This window comes from Simochromis diagramma, unplaced genomic scaffold (genome assembly GCF_900408965.1).
Source record: "Simochromis diagramma unplaced genomic scaffold, fSimDia1.1 OVJJ01000308.1, whole genome shotgun sequence".
NCBI lineage: Eukaryota > Metazoa > Chordata > Actinopteri > Cichliformes > Cichlidae > Simochromis > Simochromis diagramma.
The window spans coordinates 2168944-2191258 of NW_024386785.1; the positions used below are offsets into that span (position 1 = coordinate 2168944).

The 22315-nt window shown below is 40.7% G+C and overlaps 1 long non-coding RNA gene across 1 annotated transcript; it reads left to right on the forward strand.

Moving 5' to 3' along the window:
- The first annotated feature begins 275 nt into the window (after positions 1 to 275).
- Positions 276 to 5102, forward strand: LOC120728059. The gene is made up of 4 exons (XR_005694633.1): positions 276 to 1247; positions 1351 to 1722; positions 2029 to 2062; positions 4657 to 5102. It is a non-coding gene; the product is annotated as an uncharacterized LOC120728059 (long non-coding RNA).
- Positions 5103 to 22315: the final 17213 nt, after the last annotated feature.

Genomic DNA, 22315 nt, shown 5'->3' on the forward strand with positions numbered 1-22315 from the left:
TCGATTGTTGTCCCTTTCTTTTATATAAGACCTTTTCCATTTTAACTTGACTTGTCAAGCTGCAAGTAAAAGAAATTAAAAATGATACGAGGCCTAAAGAGTAATGGAAAGTTAGAGAGAGGAGGAAACTCACAGTGTTATGACAGTTGAATATTATCAGTACACAGAATACCCATAATCACTGGTAATCAGGACCCTCTATCCTCTGTGAAAAGCATTTGCAGGGAGACAGTCTACTTTAGTTTTTCCTCTCTTAAATTTAACTTTATGGTATAAAAGACATGGATTGATTTCAAAATCAACAATGTAATAGGTCAACCAGGCCTATTGCGTTGCTAAGCAGAGGAGTAACGAAAACTATGAACACAACAAACAGGTAACCGGAGACTGTGATAGCTGGTACGAAAAACAGGAAACAGATTTTGTGCCTACAGTCAGTGACACAAGGTGAATACGCCCACATAATCACACATTTTGTCACCTTACGACTCAGCTTGATCTGTACCCGCTCGCTGTTTGAGTGCTTTGGACTTTTCGTTTTGGTTTTTTTTATTTAAAAAAAGTCTGCGGTGACACGCCATCTCCTCACAGTATTAAGTGAAATAGAACAAGAGTGACTTTCGTTGACACGAAACTTTTAATTATTCTGAAGTGAGTGCAGTTAAAACTCATAACGTCACGTTGCGTTTGCATCCTGCCACCGAACAGAGGGCTCATTTCATGGCTGCAATTGGACTGAGATATTAAGCTGAATTTCAAAGAGACTGTGATACTTGGTGTAATTTTGCAGGACAGGAGCTGAAGTCCCAGCAGGCACCTAACTGTTCAAGATGTGGAAAAACCTCCTGCTTTCTGCAGTTGGTCCTGGAAAAATCGGCACCGTCACGACAGTCATCGGGATATTCATTGCCACTGTTCTTCTGTAGACCGCGACGTGCGCTTGCAGCACTTTTGAATGTAATGAAATCGTCGTCGTGCCTGTTTTTTTAATATTTTTCCTGGTGCTCCTGATAGACCAGACATTTCGGAGCACCGCGAAACATCCATCCACGTTTGTATGCCTTGTACTCAAGCGCGTTATCAGAGCGTTTCTAATCAGCCTGCTGTGGATTGTAGCATTGTTGGTTTTAACGGACTGGTATGGTTGTTGTAACATTGATGAAAACACGAGGAAGCTGTTCTGCAAATCTAAGAACCTCACAACCCAACAAAAAGCTCGAAAAGCTGAAGTGGAAATCAAGTCAAGGGTGAGGACTTTCTTGCTCTATGCTTAATCTGCTTTTTTAATGAAATTACAGCAAACACACATTAATGCTGTTATGTTTTGCATGTTTGTTGCTTCTTTTTCAGCTTTCTGCTTACTCTCTGCTCCTGGGCATGACTGTTGCAGCTTTCTTCATGACTTGGAGTGGGTGGAGAAAATGGTTTATAAAAAAATTCAGTTGGTGCAACAAGAAAACTTTTTACTACAAACTGATTTTGGAAGAAGAGAAAAAGGTTCTGGCGGAGCTTTTGAGGAAAGAAGCAAATGAGACTTTGACTAAAGAAATCACGAGCAACATAAAAAGGAAAGACTGGGACGGCTGTTTTAACGTTGCTCAACAAATGATCAGTAATGCAAAACATCAAAAACCAGAAGCAACCAACCAGCAGATCAACTGGATCAGTGAGGGGAGCTCCAGCAGAGGGGGGCAGCATCATCAAGCAGCAGCACATCAGCAGGTAAAAGGCTCTGTTATATACAGATGTTACAGCTGCCAGACTCTGCCAGTCTGAAAATGGCGGAATTATTTTTTCTTGCGTTCTGATCTGCACAAGCACCCAGGTCACCATCATATGACTGCAGCTCACTATCAATAACTTTAACATATGATGTTGTAGTTTAGTTAAAAGTTAACTATAAACTCTAAAATACATTTGTGTGCAGAAACAAGATAAGCCGTCTTAAGCCGTTCCTTACTTGAACAGATGGATCTACACATATAATTTGACATAGCGTTTTTACTAATTCGTAAAATTCTTTTGCAGGCTCAAAACTATGAACTTGATGAAGTTGCACAAGGTAAACACACCAACACTCCTTAATTCACCACGCAGCTCTCATAAGATCAACTAAAGTCGCTTTCACTGCAATATACTAAAAACCTTCACTGATTTGATGATGATGATCTTCCCAGTGACCACTAGAGGTCTCTGCTGTTCCTGTTTTCACTGAAACTCTCACATTAAGGGTTCAGGGCTTGCTTTGACCCAGCTCCATGCAACACTTCTTATGCATCTACCAAGCGAGCAGAGGGTTGAAATATCTTATATCTCATAGCTCATAATGAGGCTTTTAATATTGCGCTGGTGATGGTTGGAGTTCATTTTAATCACTTTAGAGATTGGCCACAATGTGTTACTGTATAAAATATTCATGCATGTTATTTGACTCCTACCCTCCTGCTGCACCAGAACTGCCAGAATAACAGTTTTATTTCCTCAATAATAAAGTTACTATCAAAGCTCAGAGTGTAGCAAATTAAATAAACAAGTTACTTTTCAGAACCTCCCAGTCCTCTTATTTCCCCTTTTTCCTATCCAAAGAATGTTGAATGTAAAAACCTACAGCTGCAATCGGGAGAGATACCAATAAACGACAAAAAAGATCTATCTTATCTTATAATAATGATGGATTGCATTTACAATTCCACTATTCATTTACACACTGGTGAATGCAAGCTACAGTTGTAGCCACAGCTGCCCTGGGGAAGAAGCGACAGAAGCGAGGCCATATCAGAATCAGAATCAGAATCGTGTTTATTGGCCAAGTATATGTGCAGACACATACAAGGAATTTGGTTCCAGTAGATGGTGGCTCTCAAGCACAGCAATGTAAATCACACACACACACACACACACACACACACACACACACACACACACACACACACACACACACACACACACACGTGTCTATATATACATTACACATACATACACAAAGCTGTGTAAACCAACTATAAATAACTAATCTAAACTTATATACATAAAATACAAAAATGAAATGAGGTGGAATGAATACTACAGAATGTACATAAGGTGCAGTTGCAGTCTGGCAGTGGGAGCAGTGTGACAGGTCAACTGTTAAGAAGGGAGATGGCGAGGGGAAAGAAACTGTTCCTATGTCAGGTGGTCCTGGTCTGCAGGCTTCTTTACCGTCTGCCAGAGGGCAGCAGATCAAAAAGTCTGTGTCCAGGGTGTGAGGGGTCTGTGATGATTTTCCCTGCCTGTTTCCTGGTTCATGAGAGGTGCAGATCCTGGATGGAGGGCAGGGGGGCGCCGATGATCCTTTCTGCTGCCCGTACAGTCCGCTGCAGTCTGCTCCTGTCCTGTTTAGTGGCTGCTCCTGTCCTGTTTAGTGGCTGCTCCATACCAGACTGTGATGGAGGAGCACAGGACAGACTCAGTGACCGCAGTGTAGAACTGGATCAGCAGCTCCTGTGGGAGACTGTACTTCCCCAGTTGTCTCAGGAAGTACATCCTCTGCTGGGTCTTTTTGAGGATGGAGTTGATGTTGGTCTCCCACTTCAGGTCCTGGGAGATGGTTGTACCCAGGAACTTGAAGGTCTTCACAGTTGACACAGGGCTGTCTGATATGGTGAGGGGGAGCAGAGTTGAGGGATGTCTCCTGAAGTCCACTGTCATCTCTACAGTCTTAAGAGTGTTCAGCTCCAGATTGTGCTGACTGCACCAGAGTACCAGCCGCTCAACTTCCTGCCGGTATGCAGACTCATCACCATCCTGTGTATGTATCACGCCATCGGCCCCTCTGGCCATCACCAGTAGGCAGTAGGTGAAGTGTCTCGCCCAAGGACACAATGACCGAGACTGTCCGAGCCAGGGCTCGAACCGGCAACCTTCCGATTACAAGATGAACTGCCAACTCTTGGGCCACGATCACCCCTGTGGTCTCCATCCTTATAACTCTGTGACTCTGTGGACAGGTAATTTCCTTAGGGATTAATAAAGTATAGTGATTCTGATTCTGATTCAGCTAAACCTGAAAAAGTTAGTACAGTTGAAGTCTGGACCATTAACAGTAACTCAGTAAAACATCTCTATAGCAGAGATGTTGTAAGACGACCATCATATATGAGTGAGGCAGAAATGAAATCAAATTATAAATATTTAAAATGGGGAAGCATTTTATTCCAGTAATGACAGAAATAATGAATTGCTCTACAAAAAATGAGGTGTTACAGCCCGTTGGTAGGTTTAGTTCTTTTTTACATGTTGCCATGGTGAATCATGTTATCAGAGCTCCTCTCATGAATCTTTTCCTCTTCTAGTCATCCATGTACCTAACTCAGCATGCTTCCTGTAACAGGGTTCAGAAGCACACAGTTCAAAATACAATTTTAGAAGATCACAAAACACCCACTGTCCTGTAGACGGCTCAGTAAATGACTCCTCAGGCTCAAGTTAAACAGTCGAACCATTTCCAGTATATCTTTGTTTTATGTTCATTGCTTGGATTTTCATTTTTCAAGTCTTGTCTATTTTCATTCAGTTAAACAGTTCATTTTAGTTTTCACTACAGTTTTAAATGTAATCATTTTGCTCTGTACAGACACAATTCTTTGGTTTCTGACAAAAATATTTTCCACCCTGTAGAAAACACAGACACCATGCCGTTATTTAACGAATCCGCCTGAAAGAACACAGTTGACACAGTGACGCAGCTCCAGAAACAACGCAAGCGACCACAGACAAGTTATACACCTTGACAGAGTGGGCGCTCCTTGTCGTCACAGCTGAGAGGGGATAAAAAGTCTTAATGTTCAGCCTAATGTGATTAAAAATGATCAGAGTGCTAAAACAGAACTTTTCCCCTTTTCCCTAAAATCTAAGTTTGATCGACATATTAATGAGAAAAGTTGTTTGAGTAGTAAAAATGACTGTTCTAATGTCATTGTTGTGTGTGCGTGTGTTAGTGGCTAGATCCACTGATCGCAATGAATGCCCGACTTTTAAATCGATTTCATAAAAAAGTTGTATGAAATAAACAGTGAATAACAAACAGAGTTTTTAAAAAAAAATGCAATCCTGAGTATTTGAATCAAAAAGGGATTATGTTACAATGAATGTTTATCTGAAAATGTGCTAAAGACAAATCTAATTGAAATAGAATTACATGAACTGAGGCTATGTCCACACGTACACGGGTATTTTTGAAAACGGAGATTTTCCATTTTCGTTTTAAAAAATAATCCCGTCCACACGTAAACGCGGAAATGAAGGAAAACGCTGCTATGAACATGCCAAAGCAGCAGGTGGCGCTAGATTCCTAACTGTGCAGAAATGTTGGCCAATCAGAAGTCTAGAAGCCCCGGTGGGAAAAAGTAAACAAAGCTGGGGCGTAGAAGCAGAACCAGTCGTATGTGTGGACGGACAGTAACTGTGTGTATATGTAAGCATTTAAACACTGCAGAGAGTAGAATTAACAGTAACAGTATTGTAGAAATTCATTTCACCGAAACAATAAGGTGGCGCACAGTGTGACGTCAAAATAGGCGCACACCTTTGACGCTGCGTTTTCTGCGTTTTTCTAGTCCACACGTAAATGCAAAAACAGAGTTTTCAAAAATATCCACCCTGGCCGGAGTTTTTAAAAATCTCCATTTTCAGTGACCAAAAACGTCGTTTACGTGTGGACGAAAGGTGCAAACGCATAGAAAAATCTGCGTTTTCAAAAATACCCGGGTACGTGTGGACGTAGCCTTAGTGAAACATGAAGTGATGACCGAATATTTATATGTGATGGGAATTCTGTTATGAATGACAAAGGAAAAATGATGACCTGATTGTAAAGTTTAAACTTGGTGTTAAATCTTCTACGTCAGCTAGACAGAGATACGATGATACAGTGTGGCTGGAATGATGGATCTAATGAATGATTAGATGTTTGTAATGTGACTGGATGTCCCGAAGGGTGAAGCTGGATTCCATCTCTGAAGATGTGACATTCAAATTTTGGGAGCTGCACAAATAATTTGTGTGGCATCTTATTGAATGCAGAACAGCTGATTGTTCTGTAAATAGTTTGAAATGGTTATAAAAAAAGGGTAAATGTCATGGTCCTGAGTCTGACGGCTCAGTGTTTTGTGTTTCTTTATATTATTCTTTGTTCTTGTTTATTCTGTTATGTCTTTGGGTTCGGTTTGCCATTCGTTAGGGGTTTGTTTTGTGCCTGCCTGCTCCCACTTCTCTGTGTTCCCTCTGTCTGTCCATGGTGTCACTGTCTGCTTGTGAGTCTGTCTGTTTAGTGCAGTGTCTTGTCTGGTTCTCTGTGTCTGTTAGTTTCCTGTTTTATTCTGAAGGTCCTTGTCTCATGTGAGTGTGTTCAGTTTACGTTTCCCGTGCCTCGTCAGTTGTGATTTCACCCAGGTGTGCGTCCCTCCTGTCTCCCATCCCCTGATTACTGCTGTGTGTATTTAAGCCCTGTGTGTTCTCCTGCCTGTTGCTGCTTTGTCTGTGTTATTTGGTGTTTTCTTGTCTGTGAATCTCCCGCCGTCATCCCGTGAATTCTCCCTGCAAGTTGCTTTCTCTTGTGTTCAGGTTTGTTGTTTAGGTTTTAGTTTAACTTGTGTTTTTCGCCACACTCCCCTTTTGTTTGTTATCACTTGGGTTTTGTGTAGTGATGGGCAGATGAAGCACTGAAGCTTGTCATCCAATTGGTTCAACCCAGCGCAAAGCTTCTTGAAGCTTCATTTGCTCTAGTAGGACACCTACTGGACGTAAAAATATTAGTTGGCATGAATTGGAAGAGTGTGGCCTTTTGCACACAGCCTGTAAATGTCAACAACAAAAGGAGTGTGTAAAACATGCATATTGTAGTGATGCAGTATATTGTATATATTTATACTGGCAGTATGGAAAATGATTATTTGGAAATGCTTAAAATGGAAATGATAATTTACTGTGAGGTGTGGTTGGGGTGTGGACAGCGGTTGTGCTTTTGTAACGTTGAGGTATGGACAGCTACACACTGAGGCTTTGAGCCTCAGTCCTGCCTGTTCACATTTTATTCTGTAAAAACTAAATTGTGCCCTGTGTGTTCTCCTGTGTGTTCTCCTGTGTGTTGCTGGTTTGTCTGTGTTATTTGGTGTTTTCTTGTCTGTGAATTTCCCCTGCAAGTTGCTTTCTCTCTTGTTTAGGTTTGTTGTTTAGGTTTTAGTTTTCCCAGTGTAGTTTATTTAAGAAGTTTTTCGCCACACTCCCCTTTTCTTTGTTATCACTCGGGTTCTGTGTCAAAGCTCTCTCACTTCACTGCATATCCGCATCTTGGGTCCTTTGTTAAATTCACAGTAAAAGGTAAATGGATGCAAATAACTTTGTTTGCAAAACTTGTGCATATGATTTTACAATTTATATTTGCATTTAAAGTTATGAAATATGATTCAATAAACACGTTTGTGGTTGTTACAGTAAAAAAAAAACTATTTCTACTCGGCTTTAATGTTTGTTTTTTTTTGTTTTTTTTTTTTTTGTTTTTTTTTTTTTGTTTTGTCTGATTTTAGACCAATTGTGTTAATACAGTATGTCAAATTGAAAACATAATTGTAATTTCAGACACGTGAGGTTGTGCTGAACAGAATGATACCAAACAAGGCAAATAAACAGTTTTTAAAGGTGAAATGTAGAGGAAACATCAAAAGTAGTTTAAAAAAATGGCCAGTTATATCCTGGACCCCAGAGGGTTAAATTTTTTTTTTTTTTTTGAAAGTAACGCAATAGTTACTTTCCAAGTATTTAATTTCTTTTAGGATCTTGTAACTCGGTTACCTTTTAATTTATTTATTTATTTTTTGAAAAAATAACTAGTAACTATAATAATTACTTTTTCAAAGTAACTTGCTCAACACTGCTGAAGAAGTCAGCGCTTTAATAACAGGAATGGCTTAAATTTGCTAAATGGTTTCATTAGTTTTTCATTTGTATTTCTAGTGTTGAAACAGTGACAAATGGGTGATGTACAGTGGGGCAAAAAAGTATTTAGTCAGCCACCGATTGTGCAAGTTCCCCCACCTAAAATGATGACGGAGGTCAGTAATTTGCACCAGAGGTACACTTCAACTGTGAGAGACAGAATGTGGGGGAAAAAAAAAATCCATGAATCCACATGGTAGGATTTGTAAAGAATTTATTCGTAAATTAGGGTGGAAAATAAGTATTTGGTCAATAACAAAAATACAACTCAATACTTTGTAACATAACCTTTGTTGGCAATAACAGAGGTCAAACGTTTACTATAGGTCTTTACCAGGTTTGCACACACAGTAGCTGGTATTTTGGCCCATTCCTCCATGCAGATCTTCTCGAGAGCAGTGATGTTTTGGGGCTGTCGCCGAGCAACACGGACTTTCAACTCCCGCCACAGATTTTCTATGGGGTTGAGGTCTGGAGACTGGCTAGGCCACTCCAGGACTTTCAAATGCTTCTTACGGAGCCACTCCTTTGTTGCCCTGGCGGTGTGTTTTGGATCATTGTCATGTTGGAAGACCCAGCCTCGTTTCATCTTCAAAGTTCTCACTGATGGAAGGAGGTTTTGGCTCAAAATCTCACGATACATGGCCCCATTCATTCTGTCCTTAACACGGATCAGTCGTCCTGTCCCCTTGGCAGAAAAACAGCCCCATAGCATGATGTTTCCACCCCCATGCTTCACAGTAGGTATGGTGTTCTTGGGATGCAACTCAGTATTCTTCTTCCTCCAAACACGACGAGTTGAGTTTATACCAAAAAGTTCTACTTTGGTTTCATCTGACCACATGACATTCTCCCAATCCTCTGCTGTATCATCCATGTGCTCTCTGGCAAACTTCAGACGGGCCTGGACATGCACTGGCTTCAGCAGCGGAACACGTCTGGCACTGCGGGATTTGATTCCCTGCCGTTGTAGTGTGTTACTGATGGTGACCTTTGTTACTTTGGTCCCAGCTCTCTGCAGGTCATTCACCAGGTCCCCCCGTGTGGTTCTGGGATCTTTGCTCACCGTTCTCATGATCATTTTGACCCCACGGGATGAGATCTTGCGTGGAGCCCCAGATCGAGGGAGATTATCAGTGGTCTTGTATGTCTTCCATTTTCTGATGATTGCTCCCACAGTTGATTTTTTTCACACCAAGCTGCTTGCCTATTGTAGATTCACTCTTCCCAGTCTGGTGCAGGTCTACAATACTTTTCCTGGTGTCCTTCGAAAGCTCTTTGGTCTTGGCCATGGCGGCGTTTGGAGTCTGACTGTTTGAGGCTGTGGACAGGTGTCTTTTATACAGATGATGAGTTCAAACAGGTGCCATTCATACAGGTAACGAGTGGGGGACAGAAAAGCTTCTTACAGAAGACGTTACAGGTCTGTGAGAGCCAGAGATTTTCCTTTTCTGTCTCTCACAGTTGAAGTGTACCTCCGGTGCAAATTACTGACCTCTGTCATCATTTTAAGTGGGGGAACTTGCACAATCGGTGGCTGACTAAATACTTTTTTGCCCCACTGTAGGTTTAAAGCTTTGATGTTTAAAGCTTCTTTCTCTTCTCTCCCTTTATATGTCACTGATTGGCTAATCAGTATTCAACTAAACACATCAAGTATGAAGCTACATGCTGTTGTTGTTTTTTTTTTTTGTTTGTTTTGTTTTTTTTTTTTGTTTTTAACACGACTAGGTTTAAAGAGTTTCATCGGCTTTAGAAATTGTCAGATGTAGAGATGAGCATATTCACCAATCTGCAAAAAACCCTGTCTACAAATCGTATTGTCTAATTCATTTTCTACAGTGCAAAATGTTTTCAAAAGATTCTGAAAATCAGGAGAAATCAATGCGCACAGACATAAGGCCAAAAATCAACACTGGATGCCAATGAGCTTCAGACCTTCAAGCCACACTGCACTAAATACATCTAAAAATGCAGGTTTAAGCCTGCAGAAATGAAGTCCGGTACGATACACAATCTGTATATTTCAAGTTATTCTAAATAGTCTTACCATTGAAACATCTTTCAGTATCCTGCTCTGTTTGCACACTACAACCTGGGTTATCCACTTATCTGTACCTTCATTTTAATAACTGTACAGTTCTGTTTTGGTAACTATTGTCCATGATGTAAATATATAAAAAAATGTGTGTGCTTCTGTTCCATGTCCTGTTTCCTGTTCTGTTTGTATATGTGTCTTTTTGCTGCTGTTACAACAAAATTTTCCCCTTGTAGGACAATTGAAGGATGATTCTATTCTATGTGAGCTTAATTCAGAAACACCAACATTGTTTCTTTGCAAAACCTCATAAAATGGACTGAGGAAAAATGGCAAACAGTCAGAAAACAATGGGACAATACTCTTCTCCCAATGGTCCAGTAACCGGTGTCCTTGGTTCCCAGATGTTTACACACTGCTGACAAAATAACAGAGGATGCTGCAGTGGTAAACATGGCTCTGTTCCATGCATCCATGTATTTTTAAATACAATTTAGTGGCTGGATTGATTTAAAAACCAAAAATGCAATGAGTCAGCCAGACCTGGAAAGATTTGCAGCGTAAAAAACACCCATAAACACATCACAAGGGTAACCAGACACTGTGATAGTTGGTATGAAAAACAGGAAACATTTGTCTTCCTGTGGTGTTGGAGTTGTGTGAGAAGAGTCTTCTGTGTAAAACATTGCCAAATACAAAAACCGTAAGCCTGACTTGCTGCTGCAGTTAATTGTAATAAAAAGTAATTAACCATCAATGACACCCTGACACTTTGTGACAGCCAGCCCCATAGTGGGGTTGTTTGCCAAAGGGTTTCTATATCTATTATGGCCCTTATGACAGGTAGAAAACAGATCTGACTCCTTAATACAACCACAGATTTTAACAATAGTGTCATCTGTTAGGCACAAGTCATTTTTTAAAAGTGAATGCAATTTACCTAAAGCATAATCCTGGCCCAACAAATGCACGTTTTGCATCTCTTCAACAATTGTCTGTATTGTTGAAGCTGGAAGGAGCAGCTGTCCTTGCAGTTTTAGGTAAAACAAACACACCTTCCTAAGGAAGGCCTCACTGAAATTCTGTGGCAGTTCAGTGCCTTCATTTGTTGTTGCCTCATTTAAGCTCTGGGGAGCATCTTCACCTGCAAATACAGCAGAAGACTGAGGAAGTGTCCCCCTATACATGTCGCTCATGCTTTCAACAGAGCATTCTCTATGTTTTCTGGATATATGAGCATTAAATGACGATTTCACAGAGAACATACTTTTACAACCAGTTACTGGACATGCCACAGGTCGCCCCTCCACTATATGCTGTTTTAAGTGGGATATAAGTTCTTTCACTGTGTGAAATTGGCGCTCACAGAGTGTAGTGGCACATTTTAAGTCTGTAAAAATGGCGCTACCAGCAATAGGGGGTGCAGGTACATTGTGAACCCGATAGAAATGGGTTTTAAAGGCCGCGTAGGCATAAAATGTACGCCTGCATTCACTACCGACGCATTTGAAAAAATTATGGGGTTTATTCTTGTGAACTCTACAATGCAGCACATAATCCCTCAACGTCTTCAGCGTTTTGTTGCAAAAAGAGCACGAAATCACTGTAGCTGTCGACAGCAAATTTGTTTTAGGTTACTAACCTCCTATGACCTTTCAATAACCACTGCTTGAAAACAGCATGGAAGAAATAGGACTAGCCTATCGCTCGGTCAGACACCATGAAAACTATTACTGGAAAACATGCTCTCATGTATCATTAAAGATAACACAAAATGCAATATTAGCTTACCAAAACTTTTGTCCGTGCTAAAATAGCTGAATATCTCAACATATACACATCTCCACCACTCTGCTTGCAGACTGAGCGCGTAATGGCACGAGCCGCCAAGCTTGCTACTCCCACAATAATTTAAGTAGTGCAATCAAAGAACAGAAACAAACTCTCACACTCAGTGATTTGCCAAGGTAGAGCTCGTGTACTTTTAAATACTAACACACTTTAGGCAATTAAGAAAAAATAAATATTTGAGCAAATGATTAATTTAACTTTTACTAAATCTGGCTAAAATTGATTGAACATGGTGCAAAATTAAAGAAATGACTAACATGGAGGAGATGACCAGCTGTCTATTTGAAAGATAATCAGCCCAGCATAGACTCTAGTCTGGCCCACTGGCCAGCTTTGGAAATTTGGATTTTAACAAGTTTTGGATTTTTCTCCCACTGAAAAAGACCTTCCTCATAGCCATTCATACTACTAAATTTCTTCTTCAGCTCTCAGCGAAGGCGGTCACACTTTTCTCCTCTCCTCCTCACCCTTATCTTCCCTGCTTAGCCTCTATGTCCTTGTCTTGTCTTGTGTGCATTACTTTTCCCTGGAATAGCCTCCCACTGTCGTTCTCTAAAACCTAAAAGAGAATTATGGATTTGATCAACTGGTCTCTGAATGCTATTGACACCCTTTCCTCAACGAGAAGTCTGGGTTCGGGAGAGCCCGAGTGCCCTGGAGGGACTTTCCCTGCCGGATACACGATGGACGGGTGGCAGAACTGGAGGATCATGTGCCTGGCGGGACTGTCGATCGAGGACGCTGAAGATATCTATCTATTCGGAACCATGATAACAGGGTTCATGCTGATCGGCGTTGGCTTAGCCCTGGTTTATCGGAGAAATAAGAGAGCGGAACCGGCTGTTCAAACCCCCCCAAGGCTGCCCGCTGGAATCGCAATGGAACGAGGCGCAACCTCTCACAACGAACGTAATATGGTCAACACCTTGGAGACGCTTGCAGCTGCTGTGAAGGCTCAAAACAACACCATTGAGCGTATGGGGGGATACATCAGAGAGAGGCCTGCTCAAAATGGGACCCTCGAGCGACAGTTGGAAGACATCGCGGAACGGATCACTGCAGTTGTGAGGTCTCAGAATCAAAAGAATGACAACACCATGGAACAGAAGTTTGATACCATCATGGGGAGGCTCGCGACTCTCCAACGGGAGATCGAGAGGCCAGTGTCGGAGTGTTAAAGAGCAGCCTGAAAAATTCTCCTGGGCTGCTCGCATGGAAATTAACAAAACCAACATAAACATTGCAGGATCCCCATCACGGCGCCAGCTGCAGGCCCAAGGCTGGAGCTGAACAATCACTCCCTGATAATGACTGTGTTACTGACTATTCTTCCCATCCCATGCAAGGACACCTGGATTGGCTGGAGGACTGTTTACTTAGCCTGATAGGCCGAAGGACACTGTCTCAGCTGAACTATGGACACGCGCACACATACACTTACACTGATAGGCACTCACTCATCCCCCCTCTCTTTCCAACGCCTTCAATGCTTGTTTCCTGTGAGGGAACACGGCGGGTCTGTGTGCCACGCTGGAATGGTAGCGCTGTGCAGGGCGGCTGCTGTGTTCGCTTCGGATTACTCCTCACCCCCCACCCACCCCTGTGGCTTGTCATGTCTTCACAATGTTGTGCTGTGGACATTTATGTGCTTTTTTTGTGCAGAGGAGTTTTTTTGTTTCCTGTTCTCATGCTGTCCTACCATGGAAGCATAGCATGAGTAGGGGTCTCTTTTTTTCCTCTTGTACTTTCCCCATTGTAGAGTACATTTCAATGTTTTTTTCTCTGATTCTACCAATCTCCGACCTGTATCCCCATGTAATGTTTGTGCTATATGTGTAAGGTCGGGGGGGGGGTCCCATTTCACTGCAGGGCAACCTGCATGTGACGAATAAAGCTTTGATTGATTGATTGATACAGCAAAGTAATAACAACTAAATGAAAGAAAAGTTCCTGTCTTTTCACTGTCTATAAAAAAACAGGACATTTTCTATGAATCAACAAATCCTTTCTATTTTATAATTACATGACAGTCTGGCCAGTGGGCTGCCATAACTTTTAGGTCATTTTTAACATTTATTTATTACAGTTTAAGACTTATGCTGAATGATTTCATTTATTTACTACAGCAGTTTGTCTACTGTTGAAATTGTACTGTCATATAAAGATATCTCTGATAACTTCTTTACACTGACAGAAATTGTACTGGTCTGGCCCACTTAGAAAGTGGTCTGTATGTGACCAACATTGTAAATGAGTTTGAATGAATTTGTAAAATGTAATACAGATACTTTCTGAATTTAAAAGAAAATTAACAAATTATGTCATTTTAACATTATTTTGTTACTGTTTCAGTTGTATGTGTTGTCTTTTAAATTTCAATTTTTCAGTGTTTATAAAACAGTAAACTGTAAATTCAACAAGGACATTTGATATTTAAAACATATTCCTACTGTAAAATTAACATTTTTATTTGGTTCAGGACTTTACAGGTATATATGTATTATTTACAAAATGTTGATGTAAATTAAACATTGCTTTTTTGTTTTTCTATTTACACATTTTTTATCTCAAGATTTTACACAATTTTACTGTTAATTTCACAAACATTTTTACAGTGTGGTTAGATATCATATTTCTAAGATTTTCAGGGCCGAGTACAATAACCTCAGTTTGATCTGAATTAAGAAGCAGAAGGTTAGCGGCCATCCAGGTCTTTATGTCTGTAAACATTCCTGTGTGTGTTATCTGGCTTCATGGACAGATAGAGCTGGGTGTCATCTGCATAGCAGTGTAAATGTATGCTATGTCTTCTAATGATGCTGCGTAAGGGAGGCATGTATAATGTAAACAGAATTGGTCCTAGCACTGAACCCTGTGGAACTCCATAATTGACCTTAGTGTGTGAAGAGGGCTCTCCATATGATACATACAGACAGGAGGAATATATATAAAACAAGAGAAAAGGCATACAGGTTTGCAGTCTTAAAATGGAAATCGCTGAAATGTCCCTTAACTGGATGATCGAGCATGGATCAACCATTAAAATGAAAAGTAGTTTAGAGTCAGTTTGATGTTTTTAAAGCTCATTTTTGTTCTCACGTGTTTACATTGACTTGCTCATTATCACTAAGGCTAGCTGTTGGAAAATCTTGCAAAAAAGACTAAAATAGATATAGAAAACCTACCTGTTGATCTTTGTCTGTTCGACCTTGCCTGTTTTGTTTTCTTGTGTTTCACTGAGGTTTCGCCCTCTCAGAAAATAAGATACTAAAATTTAATGATGTGTCAGAAGAATAGCCAGGAGTGTCTTGTGTCTTGTGTTTGAAATAATTACGCGTCATTAAGCTTCCTGTTTCATCAACAGGAGAAAGACACCTGTCAATACATTCCTGAAGTGCATAAAAATGTAATAAATAAATAATGAAATCTATAGTCAATTGAATTTATCCAATTATAAAACCTTAATAAATGTAATTGTTAATTATTTATTGGTGTGTTTCAATTTAATAATGTCCAACTTATACAGCACTTTGATGTTAATAACATTTTGGTTCTGACACGTCATCTCTTCACGCTATAAAGTGGATGTTGATTAGAGCCCAAAAGAAAAGCTTGAAATGCTTTTGCACAGCAGTCCAAATGATCGTAACATCTGAGTGCTGTGTAAAAAACCCTTCTCATGTCACTGAAGTGTGTTTGCATGGTGCATGTATGCATGTATATGAATATTTTAATTTTACAAGTAAGCTCAAAGACCACAAATGTTCACAGAAACCACATGTATACTCAATTTTATTTCATTTTTTTTGTTATTTATTTTATTTATTTATTCATTATTTATTTTTAGGGAATTTGATTTTTATTATCCTCAGATGGGAGCCTCTTTGCCTGGCTCAAAAGCATAAACACAGAGACAGTGTAATAGTTTCTTTCCTCTCTTAAATTTAACTTCATGGTATAAAAATAGTTCAAGATTTTGTGCTTACAGTCAGTGACACAAGGTAAATACACTCACATAATCACACATTTTCAGCACAGGAGGGAGGGGGTGAGTAGCTCAAATGTGCTGTTAGCATGTTAGCAGAGCGATGCTACTGTGAACCGAGGAGCTATTTTCTTGATGTGAGCTTCTAGTCAGGGTTTTTTCTTCCAGTTCAGAGCAGAAATTTTTTTGTTACAATACTGGATGTTGTGTTTTTCTCCACAATTTTAATTATAAGATAGATACATTGCTGCTAACAGCAACAGGGATGAGTCAGTTGGGCTTGTGAATCATGATGCATGAGTCAGTAAAGTGATTCTCGAGTATTGAATGATTCGTTCATGATTCGCGCATCACTAGTAGGGATGGGTATCGAAACCCGGTTCTTGTTGAGAACCGGTTCCCACTCTTTCAATTCCTTGGAATAGTTTGCCATTTTTTGCAAACGATTCCCTTATCAATTCCAGTCGCCCCGAATGACGTCACCACGTTGTGGAGCGTCATTTACCTGGCAGGAAACACGGCGCCTAAGCGGCTCAAACGCTCAAAAGTTTTGTTTTACTTTACGAGAACGGCTGACAACAGGGAAACTTGCAATACTTGCAAAGTAGATATTTCATTTAAGGGAGGAAACACTACAAATATGCAAAAGCATTTGCTCACAAAACACGCGATGACCTTAAATGAATGTCGTGTTTTTAATTCTGCTCCGGACTCGTGAATCTCAGCCCAGCAGCAGCGGCAACGTTTGCACGTCCTCTCCCGTTAATGCGGCAGGTAAATAATCAACTAACAGTGCATATTATGTTAGCGCGATCTGCCTTATTACAAAACCTGCCATTACTGTGCATTTAGGCGACCATATGAGAGAGACAGACAGAGTCTGGCTCAGACGCTGGCAGTTCTCGCTGCAGTCTACCAGTAGCGTCTCCTTTCAGGCCAGGATAGACGAATGTCACCGAGCAGTGACTCAGTCTGTGGTCAAAGGCTGCCGCAGCAGATGCCCCCAATTTACGGTAAGTGAATGTGTTTAATTGCAGGCAGGGACATTACTGGATATTCTTGTGTAATTGCTACAGAATAATTTATGTTATACTTTGTTATTGCTACAGAAGAATATTTATTTTATTATTTTACATTTACAATTTTTTTTCCTGGAGACCCTGTGACCCATTGAAGAGCCGTAGGCTGGATCTCTTAAGATCTCACTGTTGGGTTTGTAAGGCCATGTTACTCCTAAATTTCTATCTTGTTCAAAGAGAAGATATAAAACAAAGTTCTAAGCTAATCGACCTTAGTGTTCTCCTTTTTTAAAATAAGAATCGAAAATGGAATCAGAATCGTAAAAATCGTATCAATATCCATCCCTACTCGTGTATTGATTGATTGATTGATTTAACAAACATGTAATGCTACTGCAGTGCTTATGGGCAATGGATGATCTGGTTAGGCTGATGAGTCCTAGTAAAGGAGTCCTGATGTTTCAGCTCAGTTTTTGGCCTCCACCAGTGCCTGAGGGAAAGTAGCTGGTGAATGATTCACTGGTTGCTCACGAGCTCGTCTCTAACTGTGTCATTCTGCTGTTTGCTCATGGGCAGGTCAGAGTCAGAGGTTTTTACAGCTGCTAAACTGAAAACAGACGCCGCCAGAAACAAATCTACGAGGGCAGGGCGCACGTCAAGCTTAGAGCTGCAAACTGTGCTCCCTGTTCTAAGTGTGTTTGGGTTCTGGATTACACACACACACACACACACACACACACACACGCACAAACAAACAAGCAGATGTGTTGGATATCAGGCAAACCTCAAGAGAAGTAAAAATAAATAAAGACAGAGACACAGAGAATTTGTTCTGCTCTGCGGCTTCAACCTCATAAACTCCACTCAGGATTAAACTAACAGCTACACACACACACACACACACACACACACACACACACACAAACACGTGTTTTCCATCATTTCAGAGGACTTTACGCCGTTTTCCATTCATTTCCTGACGACTTACTCCTTCAGTCTTCACACCAAAAATGAATAAATAACTTTGTTTATTTTCTTAAAGGAAATCAAGTCCCCACAATGTGATGTGTAATCTGGATTTTGCCCTCACAACATGGCTGATAGACTTGAGAGGACATTATGTTAACTTTGATTCTTTTTCCAAAGATTTATTCTAACCAAAAACTGTGTTTACATGCATAAATCTAATTTACACAGCGGGGCTGAGTCCCTGTAATGGAGGAGAGTTCCCACAACACAAGTAATTTGAGTACACGCACACATGCAGGGTCCAGATGTGCAGTAATAGTAGCAGCGATGTAAAAAAGGAAGCATACAGTAGGCCCTGAAACCACAATGTGCGCGCACACACACACAGAGCCATTGTCATTTACGCACATAGACTCACAGAGAGGACCATTGTCATGCATGCTGCTGGCTGTTTCACGGCAACTTAAAAAGATTAACGGGTGATCAGCATCAATTTACACTGAAGAATGGGAGTTTTGGGGGAGATGGGGGTCGGACGGGGGAGGGGGAGATGGGGGTCGGACGGGGGAGGGGGAGAAGAAAATGATCAAGAGAACGAAAACAAGCCTGGTGGAGAAATAAAAAGACAAATGCAGGAGACGAGAGTGTTTATCTTTTCTTTTTTTTAATTCACAAAGTTTTGGTTCAACTGACATAAAAAAAAGGAAATGAGCATTAATTTAAACATTTATCGTCACTTTTTTTATCCCAAGCTTTATTTTCATTTTTAAATTGGAAAACAAACAAAAACGACAAAACAAAAACATTTATCATCACTTTATTTTGACCCTTATACTCTCCTCCTCTTTCTCACCCCGAGTTACTATTGAAAGAAAAGGAAAGGAAAGGAAAGGAAAGGAAGAGCAGAAAAGTAAACAAAGCAAGACTGAAGAAACATAGAAAGGAGAAAGTGAATGATAGGAAAGGAATGCACTTAAGAATCAAAATAATAGGAAAAGAAAGAAAATGAAACCAAGTCAGGGGAGAGAAGAAAAATAAAGAGAAAGAAATGTTAAAAGGAAACCAAATAGGAGACCAAATAAAGGAAAGGACAGAGGAAGCAGGATGCAGGCAACATAGAAAGGGAAAAAAAGGAGGATGAACTGAGCGCTCGACCCCTCAAGTGACCACATCCAACTCTCTCCGACTTCACTCATTTCAGCTGCTTTTATTTCAGTTTTATTTGCCCTAAATCATCCTCACGACGCCCTGAATGACACGGATCGCGTAGCCTCAGCTGGAGTTAGCTTCTATTAGCTTCTGATAGCTGACTTTAGATGGTTGATTTTAGTGTCTGATAGAAAAATTATTGTTTTTACTGTTTTGATGCTTAATTTGATTATATGTCATTATAATAACCATTAATCAATGAGGGGTTTAAATGTGCGTCTGCTTTTAGGAGGGCGGCTGTGGCTCAAGTGGAGCGAGTCGTCTACCAAGTGGAAAGTCAGGGGGTTGATCCCTGAAGTTTGTATCTTTGGGCGAGATATTGAACCCCTGAAGCATCCAGTCTGAGTGTGTGTGACAATTAGAAAGCACTCAGTGTGTGTGTGTGTGTGTGTGTGTGTGTGTGTGTGTGTGACAATTAGAAAGCACTCAGGCATAGATAAAAGCACTCAGTGTGTGTGTGTGTGTGTGTGTGTGTGTGTGTGTGTGTGTGTGTGTGTGTGTGTGTGTGTGTGTGACAATTAGAAAGCACTCAGGCATAGATAAAAGCACTCAGTGTGTGTGTGTGTGTGTGTGTGTGTGTGTGTGTGTGTGTGACAATTAGAAAGCACTCAGGCATAGATAAAAGCACTCAGTGTGTGTGTGTGTGTGTGTGTGTGTGTGTGTGTATTATAGTATATAGGAAGATGATATATAAGTAACAGTCCATTCATCATTTTTCGTAGACACTCGTCCAGTTGTGTCAAACCCAGAACGTCCACAGAAGAGCGCAGAGCAGCGGCGAGGTCATCCTTAGACTGTGAAGTGAACAGAAACCATCAGAGAGATGACTAAACAGAGACAAGAACACTGTGGTGTGCTCGGTACGATAAAGGAGTCCTGGAAGAATGACCCTGAAGACAATCACAAGGTCTTTTCTTCATAATGGTTATGTGAAGAACCCTCTCCAGGAAGTAGACAGATCTTTGTCCATGTCTTTTATGAAGGGAAGTCTCCACCTAATAAAGTACAAAGGTGAAAACTTGTGACAAAATAAAACAAAAAGTTAAATAACTACATTTTCATGTTTGGGCCAGGCTGGCCGGTTCTTTCCCTCCTCTCCCTCTGGGTGGCTCTGGGAGGGATCATTTCGGGCTCTGCCTTTGGGCAGGTCTCATTCAGAGGCTGCTATGATCCAGCTATGGTGATGGATCTCTGCTTGATCGTTACCTCCACTCTGGGGAGCTTTGTAGCCAGAAAACTCTTACCTGTGGAGGAGTTTCCAGTCACCGGTCAAGTCCAGCCCTTCATCCAGCACCACAAACTTTCCTTTCACCTGTAGACTCTGCCCGCCCTCTTGCAAGTACCATGATCATCGTCTGTCTTTGGACATCAAACCCGCTCGGACGTCCGGCGCTCTCTTTTGTTCCTGGCCACCCGGCTCACTCATATTTACATCGCTTGTTGTAAATAAACTCCATAAATCTGCCTAAAGCCGTCTGGGTTTACTTCCTAGGTTCAGTTAAAAAAGAAAAAGAAAGAAAAGCGTCATGACACAAATAATAAAATAAATCTGTGGTGCTTACATCTCACATTTAAAATCTTATCAATACCCATCCCTATCCACAAGTATCTATACTGACATGAAGATGCTGTTTGCACAGTTGCCACTGGAGGTCTCTGCTGTACCCATTTTGACTCAAACTGGCTCACATAAAGGACTCCCTTGTAGCGCTACTGTTAAGTTTAGAGACAGAGCATGCATAAAGACTGTTCGAGGATGAGAAGACCACTGTAGTTCTGCTGCTGGGAGCCAGGTAACCACTGCTGGGAAACTGAGAGTATTGTATTAGTGATCAAACTATAAAAACAACCCTAAACACAAAATTAAAGAAACATACAAACAGATCATGTCACAGCAAAAAGTTAGTGAACTCCCAGTTTACCAATAAAGCCTGTGGCCAGTAGCAGCCACCACAGCACTAGAAACAAAAAAGGAAAACTACCACTATGTGAATCTCAACAATTAATTTGCAAAACAAACAAATGAAAGCTGAAACTATCATAGAACAAACAGCAGTCAGTTCTCTGCCTGCAAACAAACAGAATACTGTTATACTGTTTATAAGAAATAAATATTCATTTTCTGACTATAATAACAAATTATGACGCCTACAAGTTACTAAATGAACCATAGAAGAAATTAAACACAGTGCAGGGCAATTTGCAGGAAGCGTTCCCTGCACCTGGCTACAATCTTTGGTATGTTCCATGTGATTGGTTATTCCTCTGCGGCATTTGTATCAGTTATTTTTGTGTAATTTTGCATATATATTTATGGCTGGATTGATTTAAAAACCAAAAATGCAGTGCCTCAGTAACAAAAGCCATGAACACAATAGAGATGGACCGATCCGATATCACGTATCGGTATCGGTCCGATACTGACCTAAATTACTGGATCGGATATCGGAGAAAAATAAAAAATGTAATCCGATCCAATAAATATCACGAAAGCACCTCACAAAACTTGCAACACGCCGTAACTCACCTCAGAACGTTAGCACGTCGGAGCAGTATGCATCACGTGATAGAGCGGCTGTGGCATGCGGGACCTGTCGCTAGCAACCCTGGCATTTCATCTCCGACAAAGTTATCCCGAGAGAAGTAAAGCAAGTGTGTAAGTCCATCTCTGAATGTTTGTAAAGCATTCCTGCGTTAAGCTTAACAAGCGACTGCCTCTTCTTGCTGCTACTTCAATCATGAAACTGCTTAATGATCAGCTGATCGGCTTTTCTGTCGGGACTCCGTCTCTCTTCTTTGTTTTTGGCCCACTTTGCACCAGAAAGAGGAAACCAGCGGCTGAACAACAGCAGCACGTTTAAGCTTGATCAGCTGTTGTTAGAATGTATTTAATATTACTTTCTACTCGAGGATCTTTTTCTACGCAGCTGACGGCTGGTAACTGTGCAGGGGCGGATCTAGCAAAGTTTAGCCAGGGGGGCCGATAGGGCATGAACAGGGAAAAGGGGGCACAAAGACATACTTTTCTTTCTTATTCTCATTTAAAATGTCGAGCTTTTAATAAATAATTATCCAAATCTTACACCCAAAGTTTTAATTGATGTAAAATGAATAGAAGTCAATTACTGTATATAGTAACTATTAAGTCTAATATACCCTAGTAAGCTATAGTACTTTTTCCTTTGGGAAGGTACCATCTGTGCAGTCTGCAATTTTGTTGAAGAAAGATGTTGAATCTATTTAATATTTCTTGAAAAATAATTGATTTCTGTG